We start from the raw sequence: 15,892 nt of genomic DNA, 5'->3' as shown, positions 1-15,892 counted from the left end.
TACAACCTAAATATTAGAAGTATAAGCTGAAGGTGTGCGACTCCACGCCCGAAATTTAATGGAGCGTATTTAAATTTGCTCGTTACTGTTCCGTTAAAATGTGATGTAGTTGTATAATAATACATATTTTACATTTTGGACGAGTTCGGTTGATTTTAAAATGTTTCTCCGTCTCGTAAACTAGGAATGAGTATAATGTTTGAAATAAATTTTAATTTCGTCTTTTTATTTGCATGACAATACGGAGAAATCTGATTTTGGCGGATTTTTAGATGTTTGCTCGAGGCATAAACAAAGTAAAGAGTGTAATGTTTTAAAATAAGATTTATTTTTACTTATCTTTGCAAGAAAATATGGAGATACTTCATTTTGACGGGTTTTTGGATGTTGGTTTGACGGAAAAAATAAACGTGTGTTGGCAACACTGTGTGATTCGCTCAGAGCCACTCTGCTCAGTATCGTTTTGCCTGCAACTCCATTACGATCCGCGCTACTGCTCTGTGTCCCAAGCTGCTATGAACGTGCCGCGGCGCTCCGCTATACCCACAGCTTTAGATTGTTAATAGCATTAATGGTTAGTCATGACGATCTGCACAGGTTTGCGGCTCAGTGAAGCTGTAGACGTTTTAGGGAACAGTTGTGTTGACGTCTATGGGTCCTACGTATTACATTGCTGTTTTAACGCCTGCCATATTACATTTTTAAGTGGTAAATGTATAAATTGTGCTAGTAAATGAAAACTGTTATTTTTCAATATAAAACGCAGAATAGTATATTTAATAAAATCCAGTTGGGTGTTTCAACTACAGGAGGTGATTGGCATGGTTCGAAAGAACGTGAAATTGATAATGGCCCATCTATGTCATATACAAATAGTAGCACCGGTACAGGTAATGTTGAAGATAAAATCCAATCATGTGAAGTATCTCCGTCTTATTTGGCGTCCCAAAAAAACATCTAAATATCCTGTTGTAAGGAAAAATGGTTCAAATGGCTCTGAGCACTATGGGACTTAACATCTGTGGTCATCAGTCTCCTAGAACTTAAAACTACTTAAACCTAACTAACCTAAGGACATCACACACATCCATGCCCGAGGCAGGATTCGAACCTGCGACCGTACCGGTCACGCAGTTCCAGACTGAAGCGCCTAGAACCGCACGGCCACACCGGCTTCTTCTTCTTCTAATATTTCGGCTGTATACTGTCCAGCCATCTTTCTGTCGGCTCTTTCTAAAGATGACTGGGCGTTATACAACCTAAATATTAGAAGTATAAGCTGAAGGTGTGCGACTCCACGCCCGAAATTTAATGGAGCGTATTTAAATTTGCTCGTTACTGTTCCGTTAAAATGTGATGTAGTTGTATAATAATACATATTTTACATTTTGGACGAGTTCGGCTGATTTTAAAATGTTTCTCCGTCTCGTAAACTAGGAATGAGTATAATGTTTGAAATAAATTTTAATTTCGTCTTTTTATTTGCATGACAATACGGAGAAATCTGATTTTGGCGGATTTTTAGATGTTTGCTCGAGGCATAAACAAAGTAAAGAATGTAATGTTTTAAAATAAGTTTTATTTTTTCTTATCTTTGCAAGAAAATATGGAGATACTTCATTTTGACGGGTTTTTGGATGTTGGTTTGACGGAAAAAATAAACGTGTGTTGGCAACACTGTGTGATTCGCTCAGAGCCACTCTGCTCAGTATCGTTTTGCCTGCAACTCCATTACGATCCGCGCTACTGCTCTGTGTCCCAAGCTGCTATGAACGTGCCGCGGCGCTCCGCTATACCCACAGCTTTAGATTGTTAATAGCATTAATGGTTAGTCATGACGATCTGCACAGGTTTGCGGCTCAGTGAAGCTGTAGACGTTTTAGGGAACAGTTGTGTTGACGTCTATGGGTCCTACGTATTACATTGCTGTTTTAACGCCTGCCATATTACATTTTTAAGTGGTAAATGTATAAATTGTGCTAGTAAATGAAAACTGTTATTTTTCAATATAAAACGCAGAATAGTATATTTAATAAAATCCAGTTGGGTGTTTCAACTACAGGAGGTGATTGGCATGGTTCGAAAGAACGTGAAATTGATAATGGCCCATCTATGTCATATACAAATAGTAGCACCGGTACAGGTAATGTTGAAGATAAAATCCAATCATGTGAAGTATCTCCGTCTTATTTGGCGTCCCAAAAAAACATCTAAATATCCTGTTGTAAGAAAAAATGGTTCAAATGGCTCTGAGCACTATGGGACTTAACATCTGTGGTCATCAGTCTCCTAGAACTTAAAACTACTTAAACCTAACTAACCTAAGGACAGCACACACATCCATGCCCGAGGCAGGATTCGAACCTGCGACCGTACCGGTCACGCAGTTCCAGACTGAAGCGCTTAGAACCGCACGGCCACACCGGCCGGCTGGGCCCGGAAAGAGCTTTAACTTTTAACTGCTCTATGGAATAAAAATGGATCTCCCACTCATCAGCTACGCTCTCTTCTAATATTTAATAACGTATTAAATGTAGTATTCACAATTTTTACCATTAGTTTTAAGTGTCGCGTTTTCTTCTTTATACCATACACTTAAATAACGTGGGCCCCATGGGCCCTGTGGTTCATATCGTAGTGCCATTGAATTAGGTCGGGTTGTAAGCAATGATTTTTTACTTGAATTCAGAGACTAAGTTATTGTCACACAAACACATTGTTGTGATTGCAGAAAATACATTGTTATAACTTGCAACTCTGTTCAGGTGTCAAATAGCGTGCTACTGCGTTGTGTAAGAGAGTGAAATATTGCATTTGATGTTTACAAGTCTGTGAAGCAGTACAGAAATGTTGAAAAAGTTTGCTATAAAGCAGTGTTGTGTTTGATACTCATCATTTGGTCATTTGTAACACTAAACAATATCATAGACAGCAGTCCATAGAAGAAGACCTTGGTTATTTCTTCCCGCTATTCTTTGTGACATAGACTGTTAGGATCGAGATCTAAAAAAAAAAAAAAAAAGGATCAGGAAAGAAAGCAACATACGTTTTTCAAGCCTAAATTTTGAATCAGTTGTTACTCAATGGGTAGCTGAAGACGACGATTCCCTGTCGGATATAACTACTGCTTCGGATGAAAACCACGTAGTTGTGCCTCAGGCAGCGGCATACAACTCTTTGGATGAAGAACGAGGCAGTGGTGATGGTGATGTAGGTAGTAATGTCTGGACAAAAGAGAAGTGAATGTGATAACAAGAATTGCCCTACATGGTATCTTATGGAGATGGAGTAAACCACTTCCCCCCCCCCCCCACTCCGCCACCACCAAAGGTGCAAAATAGAACGCCTCCACACAAATGAGTGAAATATATACCAGGACCAACAAGAGGCATAATCACTTACACACCAAAAGATGCATGGGCTTTATTTATTCCTCTAGTCATTGTTGATGAGCAGGCATAAACCCAGAGGCAAGAAAAGTTTGCATATGAAGAAATAAATTGGCATGATGTAATTACAGAAGAAATGTTCACCGTCTGGGGAATTTTGCTTTACATTGAAGCAGAAAAAAAAGGTTGGCATGTTCCCATTTATGAACCTCTTCTGTTGGAGATGATCTATCCGTCTATGGTCAGATCTTCTAATCCCCTTCTGCAGAAATCTGTATTCCCGAATGTGGAGAAATACGTTACTATTCTGTAAATAAGAGCAATAGTACAATGCGTTGGCAGAAGAGAAGGTGTTCACTGTGTCCTGTTTCTAAGGACAGAAAAACTGAGTGCACTGTACGTGCACAAAAGGTGTTGCTGGGACCATAGCAGTGTGGTGTGCAACATTTGTAAAAACTAATGTGCTGCTTCTTTGTTTAATGATTTGTTCTTTGTCTATACCATAATCATCAATTTGTGAATAGTTTGTGATAAAGAATGGTGCTGGCTTATGTTTTCGTTGTGTAACATATTCAAAGAAATCTATTTAGGATTCAAAAGCATAGTTTTAACTTCAGAAAACTATTAAAAATGATCTCACCTATCTTATAGTGCTCTGATAAACCTTAAAACAACATATTCGTGTATCATAATATCTAAAAAATACTTGTTTTCATTTGAATTCTCGTATTAGACATAATGGGTCCAATGGATCCAAGTTATGTAAATGTGCGAACGATGTACGTCATGCATAGACGGGTTAACTGCATGCAGGCAACGAAAAAAAGACAGGATAATGTTCTAGAAAACATCGTAGTTGAACAGCATAAAACATGAAAGTACAACGAAAGTGTTTCGCACACCATATTTTGTAACAAAAAGTAACAGGCCGTGTTTACACTTTCACAACCTTGTGGATTTTCAATTTCTAAATAGCCTTCACATGGGAAAAGCGTTGCGTAGTAAACTGAGTTGTGCCAACATCATAGACTGCGTTTCGGACACTATAAGAAAGAGGCTCTGTTCATCCATAATGTCGAAGAATTCAAAGATCTTTGTAGTCATTAACGAGTCTACATCCGTGGCTCCACAGTCGGTTTTAATAGTGTATGTAAGGTCAGAAGTGACTGATTGTAATGTAAATACTTCTTGCTGGATGTCACTGAACTTCAAAAAACGGATGCAGAAATAATAGAAGCTGAAACTTTAAAATGTTTCTCGAAGCTTGATTTTTCTGTGAGTTATGCGAATGAGATTTTGACTGGAGCATGCATTGATGCCATTAATGATAGGTAGGAGTCAGCTGTTTTATAAAAATTTCAGAACAAGGACAATAAACTATATAAATATCATAGTTTTTATCACTGAATTTAACTAGCGATTACTGAAGAAATTGAAGACTTCCTGGTGTGCATCATGTTATCGCTTTTCTTTTTTAGTAAGCTGTATGCATTGTACCGTCAAACTCAAAGGAATCAATATGAACTGTTACCTGTTGCACAAGAGTTAGATGCCGAACTTAAGAAAATATCTAAAGTATTCTTAGAGCGAGAGGCAGCCTCAAGCTTCAGAACAGTGGAAGCAGTATAGAAATCCTACGAGACTTTTTACTCTGACTTTAATAGATGTTGAAATGACATGACTATATAATCAAATGTAAGGGAAGAGTACAGTGGATTGCAGAAAGCACTATCAAGCACCGGGTTCGTGTGCAACGTTGCGCTCCTTTCTGCTGTTCTTGAGCAAATTAGCATCCTCTCGCAGTAACTCCAAAATGACAGTCCTTTATTATATAGGACGACTACGTGATCAATAAGAGCTACTGAACTACTGAAGAAAATGCTTCGTGCCTGTATGAAGGAAGCGGAGAAAGCTGGTTTTCAGAAGAGAATCAAACATAATGCCGATCCAAATCAATAGGACACAGTCCTGTCCGAGCCTTGGCTACAATGTGAGAGAAAGGCTAATTTCGAACGACAATGAAGAATTGATGTTCTTCATGAAAGAGACTGATATTCTGGACAGTAATAAATGGTTCTGTGACAGTGCGAGGCAATGGCTAGAAGGGGAAGAAAATCGAGGAAAAATGCGTGATCGTTTTCTTCTCTGTTTTTCCAAATGTAAGAGAAGGTTTCAGAGATTATGTGAACAACAATGGAGGCAACATCCCCGGAAACCTGAAACCAGTTTCTGTTTGTGTTGATATACTCCTGTGAGGACATCGAACTGCGAAACAGGCCACAACGCAATGAACTTAGTTCTGACAACATTGCGAAATTTGCTTTCTCTTTGCCATCTCTCATCTTTAACATTTACTTCAGTTGAGGGACCTCCGCTACATCTATGGAACACTGAATATTACAACAGAATATGGATCAAAACACATAACGTATGCCGAGGACAACCAATGCAAGAAGGCTAATCTACATATGTAGCAGTCTAAGCGATAATCCAACTTATGGGATCTTTCATCAGGTGGGTCCCTCCGCCGCGCTGGATTAGCCGAGGCGCTGCAGTCATGGACTGTGCGACTGGTCCTGGCGGAGGTTCGAGTCCTCCCTCGGGCATGGGGGTGTGTGTTTGTCCTTAGGATAATTTAGGTTAAGTAATGTGTAAACTTAGGGACTGATGACCTCAGCAGTTAAGTCCCATAAGATTTCATATTTTTTTGAGTCCCTCCCCCCCCCCCCCTACTGTTTTTGTTAGGGGAGACAGAACATTTTTCTCAGCTTACTTGTTAACATAGAAAATCTGGTTCTGTGCAACACAAACTGTGAAGTTTTCGCCAAGTTGGTATTTCTTTGCATTGTTAATAATACTGCAAAATTTGCGGATACATCTGGATCTACATCTGCATTATACTCCGCAAGCCACTTAGCGACGTGCGGTGGAGGGTACTTCTGGTACCACCAACTGATCTTACCTGTTCCACTCGCGAATGGCGCGTCGGAATAATGATTGTTGGTAAGCCTTTGTATTAGCTCCAATTTCTCAATTTTCCTGGACGTGGTCATGTAGCGAGATGTATGTGCGAGGAAGTAATACCGCCCGACTCTTCCCGGAAAGTGCTCTCTCGAAAATTCAGTAGTAAACATCTCCTTGATGCACAACTCCTCTTTTGTAACGTCTACCACTGGAGTTTGTTGATCATCCCTGTAGCGCTCTCGCACTGACTAAACAGTTCGGTGACGAAGCGCTTCTCTATCTCTTCTATCAGTCCTATCTGGTAAAAGTCCCAAAGTGATGAACGATGTCAAGAATTGGTCCAAATGGTTCAAATGGCTCTGAGCACTATGGGACTTAACTTCTAAGGTCATCAGTCCCCTAGAACTTAGAACTACTTAAACCCAACTAACCTAAGGACATCACACACATCCATGCCCGTGGCAGGATTCGAACCTGCGACCGTAGCGGTCGCGCGGTTCCAGACTGTAGCACCTAGAACCGCTCGGCCACCTCGGCCGGCAAGAATTGGTCCAACAAGCACCTTGAAGAACACTTTCTTCGTCGATGAGATACATTTCCTTTTCTTAATCTCTTTCTGGCATGTGCTGCGTGGTCATTCCAATTAAGGTCGCTCTGGATAGATACTCCTAGATATTTTACGGAAGATACTATTTTCAGCAATTTGTCATCAATAGTGTAGATGTAAAGGATTCGATTCCTTTCCTAGGTATGTGCGATATGTTACATTTATTTACGTTCAGGGCCAACTTCCAGACCCTGTGCCATTCATCAGTCATCTGCAGGCCTTTCTGCAAATAGATACTGTCTTCCTGCATTGCCACTTTCTTCTAGACATACTCAATACCTGTGAAGAGTTTTAAAGAACTTGCGACGCTTTCTAGAAGACCATTTACATACATTGTAAATAGTAACGGTTCGATCACACTTTCTTGCAGTGCTCTGGAAATTACCTTTAAAACTGTCGGTATTGTTCCATTAAGAACGAGGCGTTAAGTCCTATCTGGAAGGACGTGTTGAATCCAGTCGCAAATATGGTCCGACATTCGGTAAGCTCGTATTTTTTTCCTTAAACGGCGGTGCGGGAAGGTGTCAAGTGCTTTCCTGAAGTCCAGGAACACGGTGTCAAACTGAGTGCCGTTGTCTACAGCTCTACGGATCTCATGGAGGAACAAAGCGAGCTGAGTTTCGCAATATCGCTGTTGCAGAATCCATGCAAAGGGAATTTCAGTCTCCAAAACGTCGTAATTCTTGAGCGTAAAACATGTTCCAAATTTTGCAACAGACTGACGTTGAAACTACCTCTTTAATTATTTTTATTAAACTCTGACCTACAAAATTTTCCCTGACAAAGACAACTCAGACTTAACTTATTCATTTATTATCCACAATATACAAGCCCAACGCAATCTGACTGCTATACATCGACAACAAGGCTTCAAATAATTAACACAAAAGAACGGCCCTGAATTGAAAGAAATCCTAACAATAATAAAAATCTGAAAAATATGAAATTAAAGAAATAAGAAACTACTTCCAACACTGTTAATCGCCTAAACCCATTTAAATCACGAATCCCAACCGTGAAACCCCATTCTTTTTCGTAAGTCACTTACCTCACAGAAAATCTTCATAACACGAACTACAGCAATTACAGCAAGTAGCAATTACAGCCAGCTAAATAAAAATATTCTAACTACTATAGACTCTACTAGAAGGTATAGGGTTAGCGGAAAAAAGATTTTGTTGAAGAGCAAACAATGTATTCAAAAAATTTTTCCTTATTGGTATAACATCCAGTTCCAAAAATTATATAGTTGTCAATAATTCCACTACCTAAACATTATCAATCAAACATCCATCATCATATATTTCCTTGCGTATTTTCTTATAAACACATATTTTCATCTCACTTTACAATGCATGTCCTACCAACACAGTCTCCACTAAGAAAATCTTGTCCATACACTTTCCTACCCAGTCGCTAACTGCTAGTCCGTCCAACCACAGAATACCTTGCCGATGGCGCAGAGTGCTCTCAGCAATAATAACACAGTCTATAGCGCTGCCAACATACAAACAGACTACTTACTTACAACGTCAACGGTATAGGCCTATAATTATGTGCATCTGTCCTACGAACCTGCTTGAAAACGGGAATGACCTGCACCTTTTTCCAGTCGCTAGGTACCCTTCGCTGCACCAGCGTTCTACGATAAACTACTGCTAGAACGGGAGCAAGTTCTTTCACACATTCTTTGTAGAATCGTATAGGTATTCATCTGGTCCTGATGTCTTTCCGCTATTAAGCGACTGTAACTTCTTTATTTTCTGCGATCGGTTAATATCTACAATGCCGACGTTTGTATTGATAGGAGGGACCGTGTTACGATCTTCTGCGTTCAAACAGTCTCGGAAGATCGAATTCAGTGTTCTCGCCTTCTCTCTATTATCTCGCCCCTCGGTGCCGGTATGGTCACTGAGTGAATTGAAAGAGGATTTCGAACGGCTTACTGATTTTACGTAAGACCAAGACGTATTTGGATTGTTACTCAGATCGGTTGACAAAATTTTGCTTTTAAAGTCGTTGAACAGTACTCTCATTGCTCCTCTTGCGTTTATTTCCTCTTCGCTCAGATTTTGTGTAATATCAATTTACGCACATTGTCAAGGGAATTTTTATAGTGTGCTCCGTCTCTTTCATATTCAGTAGCGTTTTCTCTTGATGACCTTGATTTTCTGTGATCGTTTTTCGTGATTGCACTGCGACATAACAATACACACTACTTCGAACCAAACAGTTGCTGTACCTACTGACGTGACCAAGTTAGTTCTTGATTCCGCCGAGTCCGGTTTGTTTTGTCGAGTAACACATGAAGTTGTTGTGTAGCTGAGGTTGGTGCAGATAAGAGTTTTGTATTTGTCGACGACAGTCGCTGCATTTAATACCGACTGCAGTATACAGCAGTTGCGGGCTTTATCTTCCATTTAATTGTCCGAGAGTAAGTTTTACTGACGTTAAAGACTTGCTTGTGACGTATTGAAACAAATGATAAACACAGAGCTGTTATTGTGATCTTCAGTCCAAACGTTGCTTCGATCCTTCGCTCCACGTCAGTCTGCCCTGTACAAGCCTCTTCACCTCTTTGTAAATGTTCCAATCTATGCTGATTTGTAGTTACTATAATGAAGCGATGGTTTCCCTCTATAATTTATTTTTCTCTGACACCTCGTAATGTGCTATCAAGCATTCCCTTCTTTTAGCCAAGCTGCACTACACATTTATTTTCTCCTTGAATCAGTTCAGTACCTCTTCATTAATTATCCGAATCTTCAGCATTCTTCTGTAGCTTCTGTTTTCTTCTTTCTGTATTGTTTATTGTCCGTATTTCACTTCCATATAAGGCTACACCACAGACTTTCAGAAAAGACTTCTTAATGTTTAAATTTATATTGAAAGTTAAAATACACTTCTGGAAATTGAAATTAGAACACCGTGAATTCATTGTCCCAGGAAGGGGAAACTTTATTGACACATTCCTGGGGTCAGATACATCACATGATCACACTGACAGAACCACAGGCACATAGACACAGGCAACAGAGCATGCACAATGTCGGCACTAGTACAGTGTATATCCACCTTTCGCAGCAATGCAGGCTGCTATTCTCCGATGGCGACGATCGTAGAGATGCTGGATGTAGTCCTGTGGAACGGCTTGCCATGCCATTTCCACCTGGCGCCTCAGTTGGACCAGCGTTCGTGTTGGACGTGCAGACCGCGTGAGACGACGCTTCATCCAGTCCCAAACATGCTCAAAGGGGGACAGATCCGGAGATCTTGCTGGCCAGGGTAGTTGACTTACACCTTCTAGAGCACGTTGGGTGGCACGGGATACATGCGGACGTGCATTGTCCTGTTGGAACAGCAAGTTCCCTTGCCGGTCTAGGAATGGTAGAACGATGGGTTCGATGACGGTTTGGATGTACCGTGCACTATTCAGTGTCCCCTCGACGATCACCAGTGGTGTACGGCCAGTGTAGGAGACCGCTCCCCACACCATGATGCCGGCTGTTGGCCCTGTGTGCCTCCGTCGTATGCAGTCCTGATTGTGGCGCTCACCTGCACGGCGCCAAACACGCATACGACCATCATTGGCACCAAGGCAGAAGCGACTCTCATCGCTGAAGACGACACGTCTCCATTCGTCCCTCCATTCACGCCTGTCGCGACACCACTGGAGGCGGGCTGCACGATGTTGGGGCGTGAGCGGAAGACGGCCTAACGGTGTGCGGGACCGTAGCTCAGCTTCATGGAGACGGTTGCGAATGGTGCTCGCCGATACCCCAGGAGCAACAGTGTCCCTAATTTGCTGGGAAGTGGCGGTGCGGTCCCCTACGGCACTGCGTAGGATCCTACGGTCTTGGCGTGCGTCCGTGCGTCGCTGCGGTCCGGTTCCAGGTCTACGGGCACGTGCATCTTCCGCCGACCACTGGCGACAACATCGATGTACTGTGGAGACTTCACGCCCCACGTGTTGAGCAATTCGGCGGTACGTCCACCCGGCCTCCTGCATGCCCACTATACGCCCTCGCTCAAAGTCCGTCAACTGCACATACGGTTCACGTCCACGCTGTCGCGGCATGCTACCAGTGTTAAAGACTGCGATGGAGCTCCGTATGCCACGGCAAACTGGCTGACACTGACGGCGGCGGTGCACAAATGCTGCACAGCTAGCGCCATTCGACGGCCAACACCGCGGTTCCTGGTGTGTCCGCTGTGCCGTGCGTGTGATCATTGCTTGTACAGCCCTCTCGCAGTGTCCGGAGCAAGTATGGTGGGTCTGACACACCGGTGTCAATGTGTTCTTTTTTCCATTTCCAGGAGTGTAGTTCTTTTTCTCAAAAAAGCTTTTCCTTCAGTTGTCAGCCTTTGCAGCGTTCATCAGTTATTTTACGGTCCAAATCATGAACTCCTCCATCACCTTTAGGGTCTCATTTCCTTCTCAATTCTCTCTGTGTCGTCTACAGTTATCCTTGTTTTACTTTTCTTAATGTCCATCTTGTAACCGCTTTTCATGACACTATCTATGCCATTCAGCTGTCTAAATTTTGTCTCAATTGTGGGGGGTACAATACTTTAACACACTGGACTGCATGATATTGGCAGGTGCTGGCCGTTCCTGAATCCCGTAAGTACACTGTCTTCTAAGTGCTCTCAGTCTCAAGCACTGGATGGAGATTCTCGCGTGGTGGGCTGTATTACATTTACAACCATAGCTGGGCAACGTGAATCTAAAAATTAACGTCAATCCGTTACTAAAAACGTTAACTTCGTTAAACGTTAAAGCGTTACTTTTGAGGAGGTTACATTTAATCTATAATCGTTTACTCGTAATGGTAAACCTTGTGTCTCGAATGTAATAAAATGAGCAAGTGAATCAAACCCATTACCGTTGCTTAAATAAAAACTTTTTGGTTGCAGAAGTTTAGGTACGACATCGAAGAAGTAAAAAAACCATTTTAATCATTTAGTTTCATTGTTATTTAGTTATGAATGTTAAATCACGGGAGAATCAAAATACAGAAGAATCAGTTAGTACCTTACACAAGCTTCATATTTCCCTTCAAGAACGCCAACATATTAAGATTTTCGTCCGACAGCTAGGCTCGTTTAGGTGACAAAATGTCTTTGCCCACAGAAAAAGGTCGTTCGGCTGCAGCTCCCCCGGATATAGGAATATTATACAGGATGTATCAAAAAGAATCATCCGATTTGACATGTCAATATGTGTATAGCCCTATGTCTAATAAACATATACAATGAATTTTGGTTTTTTGATGAACGGGAAACCCAAAATTTTTTTTCATACCTTTTGCTAGGTGTTCAGTATGCCCCCGTTGGGAAGCACGGCATATGTCAGTGCGATATTCAAATTGTTCCCTCACTGCAACGAGCATGTCTTCAGTTACAGCATCCTCAGCTGGTGTTATGTGACGTCTCAGTTCATTCATTGTTGTTGGTGACGGAGGCACATAAACACAATGTTTTATAATCCCCCACAAGAAACAATCATATACAGTCAGGTCCAGTGACCTCGGAAGCCAGTAATGTAAGGCTGAATCACTGCGCCCGATCCATTGTTCAGTAATCCTTTGATTTAAAAATTCAGATGCCAGTGTGGTGGTGGCCTATCCTGTTGGTAAATGAAGTCGTTCAAATCAGTCTCCAACTGTGGGAAAAGGAAGTTCTCAAGCATGTCGAGATACGTGCTTCCTGTAACAATGTACTCAGAGAAGAAAAATGGACCACACACCTTTTTCCGTGAAACTGCACAAAATACACTAAATTTTGGGAGTCCCTCTCATGTTGTACAATTTCACGTGGTTGTTCCGTACCCCATATTCTTTTTGATACACCTTGTATTTAGTAAATAAACGTTCTAAAACCTGTTCTCCAAGAAATACGGCATTACTGAATGAGTATTTTCTTTCATTTCAAGCCGCATTTTGACTAGATTCTGGACTTTACTTTTTATCAATGTGTTACTTCTAGGCTTCCTTTTAGACTGTGTAACAGACATCAAAAAATCTTCCCGTTCGTCTTTGTTGTTGCTGTTTTCTCCACCGCCGCTTAAAGTATCTCTGCCCTTTGAACTTTCGTTGGTTTCGAGCCTCAAAGAGTCTTCTACAACTTTTTCCATCAGTTGTTTCCTTGCTACTTCCACTCTACAGTTTTCATACATTTCACTCCATATCAACCGGGACTTTGGATGAAATGCCGCAACACTTGAACAAAACGTAGTAAGTTGCTTAAATCGAACTCAGTAAACAAACACACTATGTGATCGAAAGTATCCGGACACCGCCAAAAACATACGTTTGTCATATTAGGTGCATTGTGCTGTCACCTGTTGTCAGGTACTCCACGAGAGCGACCTCAGTAGTCATTAGACAACGTGAGAGAGCAGAATGGGGCGCTCCGCGGAACTCAAGGACTTCGAACGTGATCAGGTGATTGGGTGTCACTTGTGTTATACGTCTGTACGCGAGATTTCATCACTCCTAGACATCCCTAGGTCCACTGTTTCCGATGTGGTAGTGAAGTGGAAACGTGAAGGGACAGGTACAACACAAAAGTGTACAGGCCGACCTCGTCTGTTGGCTGACAGAGACCGCCGACAGTTGAAGAGGATCGTAATGTGTAATAGGTAGACATCTATCCACACCATCACATAGGAATTCCAAACTGCATCAGGATCCACTGCAAGTACTATAACAGTAGGGCAGGAGGTGAGAAAACTTGGATTTCATGGTCGAGCAGCTGCTCATAAGCCAAACATCACGCCGGTCAAAGCCAAACGACGCCTCGCTTGGTGTAAGGAGCGTAAACACTGGACGATTGATCAGTGGAAAAACGTTGTGTGGAGTGACGAGTCACGGTACACAATGTGGCGATCCGATGTCAGGGTGTGGGTATGGCGAATGCGCGCTGAACGCCATCTGCCAGCGTGTGTAGTGCCTACAGTAAAATTCGGAGGCGGTGGTGTTATGGTGCGGTCGTGTTTTTCATGGAGGTGGCTTGCACCCCTTGTTGTTTTGGCACTATCACATCACAGGCCTATATTGATGTTTTAAGCATCTTCTTGCTTCCCGCTGTTGAAGAGCAATTCGGGGATGGCGATTGCATCTTTCGACACGATCGAGCACCTGGTCATAATGCACGGCCTGTGACGGAGTGGTTACGCGACAACATCTCTTTAGTGGACTAGCCTGCTCGGAGTCCTGACCAGAATCCTATAGAACACCTTTAGGATGTTTTGGAACGCCGACTTCGTGCCAGGCCTCACCGACCGACTTCGATACTTCTCCTCGGTGCAGCACTCCGTGAAGAATGGGCTGCCATTCCCCAAGAACCTTCCAGCATCTGATTGAACTATGCCTGCGAAAGTGGAAGCTGTCATCAAGGCTGAGGGTGGGCCAACGCCATATTGAATTCCAACATTACTTATGGAGTGCGCCACGAAATTGTAAGACATTTTCAGCCATGTGTCCGGGTACTTTTGATCACATAGTGGAACGATAAACAGTCAACACTCGCATTCGACTGTGTACATCAATCGTGCGTAGCCGCACTCCTACTTCACCCGAACTTGTCAGAATACGACTTCGACGGCGGCGCGACGTCATTTTTGTCATAAATTGTGGGTACTTTATTAACGATTAACTCACTCAAAGAAAGTTAACGGAAGTAAAAGAGTGCGTTAATGTATTTTAAAAGTAACTTAAAAGTTAATCGGTTACCCGAAAAGCTATTCGTTAATTAATTATTAATAGATTAATGGTCTTATGACCTGTTATATTTACCACCCTACCTCTTTGATAGGTTGGTGGTTTTTATCCCAACAGTGATTCTTACCAGACAGTAAATGATGCAGGGTGACAGTTATTGAACTACACTCCTGGAAATTGAAATAAGAACACCGTGAATTCATTGTCCCAGGAAGGGGAAACTTTATTGACACATTCCTGGGGTCAGATACATCACATGATCACACTGACAGAACCACAGGCACATAGACACAGGCAACAGAGCATGCACAATGTCGGAACTAGTACAGTGTATATCCACCTTTCGCAGCAATGCAGGCTGCTATTCTCCCATGGAGACGATCGTAGAGATGCTGGATGTAGTCCTGTGGAACGGCTTGCCATGCCATTTCCATCTGGCGCCTCAGTTGGACCAGCGTTCGTGCTGGACGTGCAGACCGCGTGAGACGACGCTTCATCCAGTCCCAAACATGCTCAATGGGGGACAGATCCGGAGATCTTGCTGGCCAGGGTAGTTGACTTACACCTTCTAGAGCACGTTGGGTGGCACGGGATACATGCGGACGTGCATTGTCCTGTTGGAACAGCAAGTTCCCTTGCCGGTCTAGGAATGGTAGAACGATGGGTTCGATGACGGTTTGGATGTACCGTGCACTATTCAGTGTCCCCTCGACGATCACCAGTGGTGTACGGCCAGTGTAAGAGATCGCTCCCCACACCATGATGCCGGGTGTTGGCCCTGTGTGCCTCGGTCGTATGCAGTCCTGATTGTGGCGCTCACCTGCACGGCGCCAAACACGCATACGACCATCATTGGCACCAAGGCAGAAGCGACTCTCATCGCTGAAGACGACACGTCTCCATTCGTCCCTCCATTCAAGCCTGTCGCGACACCACTGGAGGCGGGCTGCGCGATGTTGGGGCGTGAGCGGAAGACGGTCTAACGGTGTGCGGGACCGTAGCCCAGCTTCATGGAGACGGTTGCGAATGGTCCTCGCCGATACCCCAGGAGCAACAGTGTCCCTAATTTGCTGGGAAGTGGCGGTGCGGTCCCCTACGGCACTGCGTAGGATCCTACGGTCTTGGCGTGCATCCGTGCGTCGCTGCGGTCCGGTCCCAGGTCGACGGACACGTGCACCTTCCGCCGACCACTGGCGACAACATCGATG

The sequence above is a fragment of the Schistocerca cancellata genome, chromosome 1 (assembly GCF_023864275.1).
Source record: "Schistocerca cancellata isolate TAMUIC-IGC-003103 chromosome 1, iqSchCanc2.1, whole genome shotgun sequence".
NCBI classification, from domain to species: Eukaryota; Metazoa; Arthropoda; class Insecta; order Orthoptera; family Acrididae; genus Schistocerca; species Schistocerca cancellata.
Note: the sequence above shows the minus strand (reverse complement) of the source record.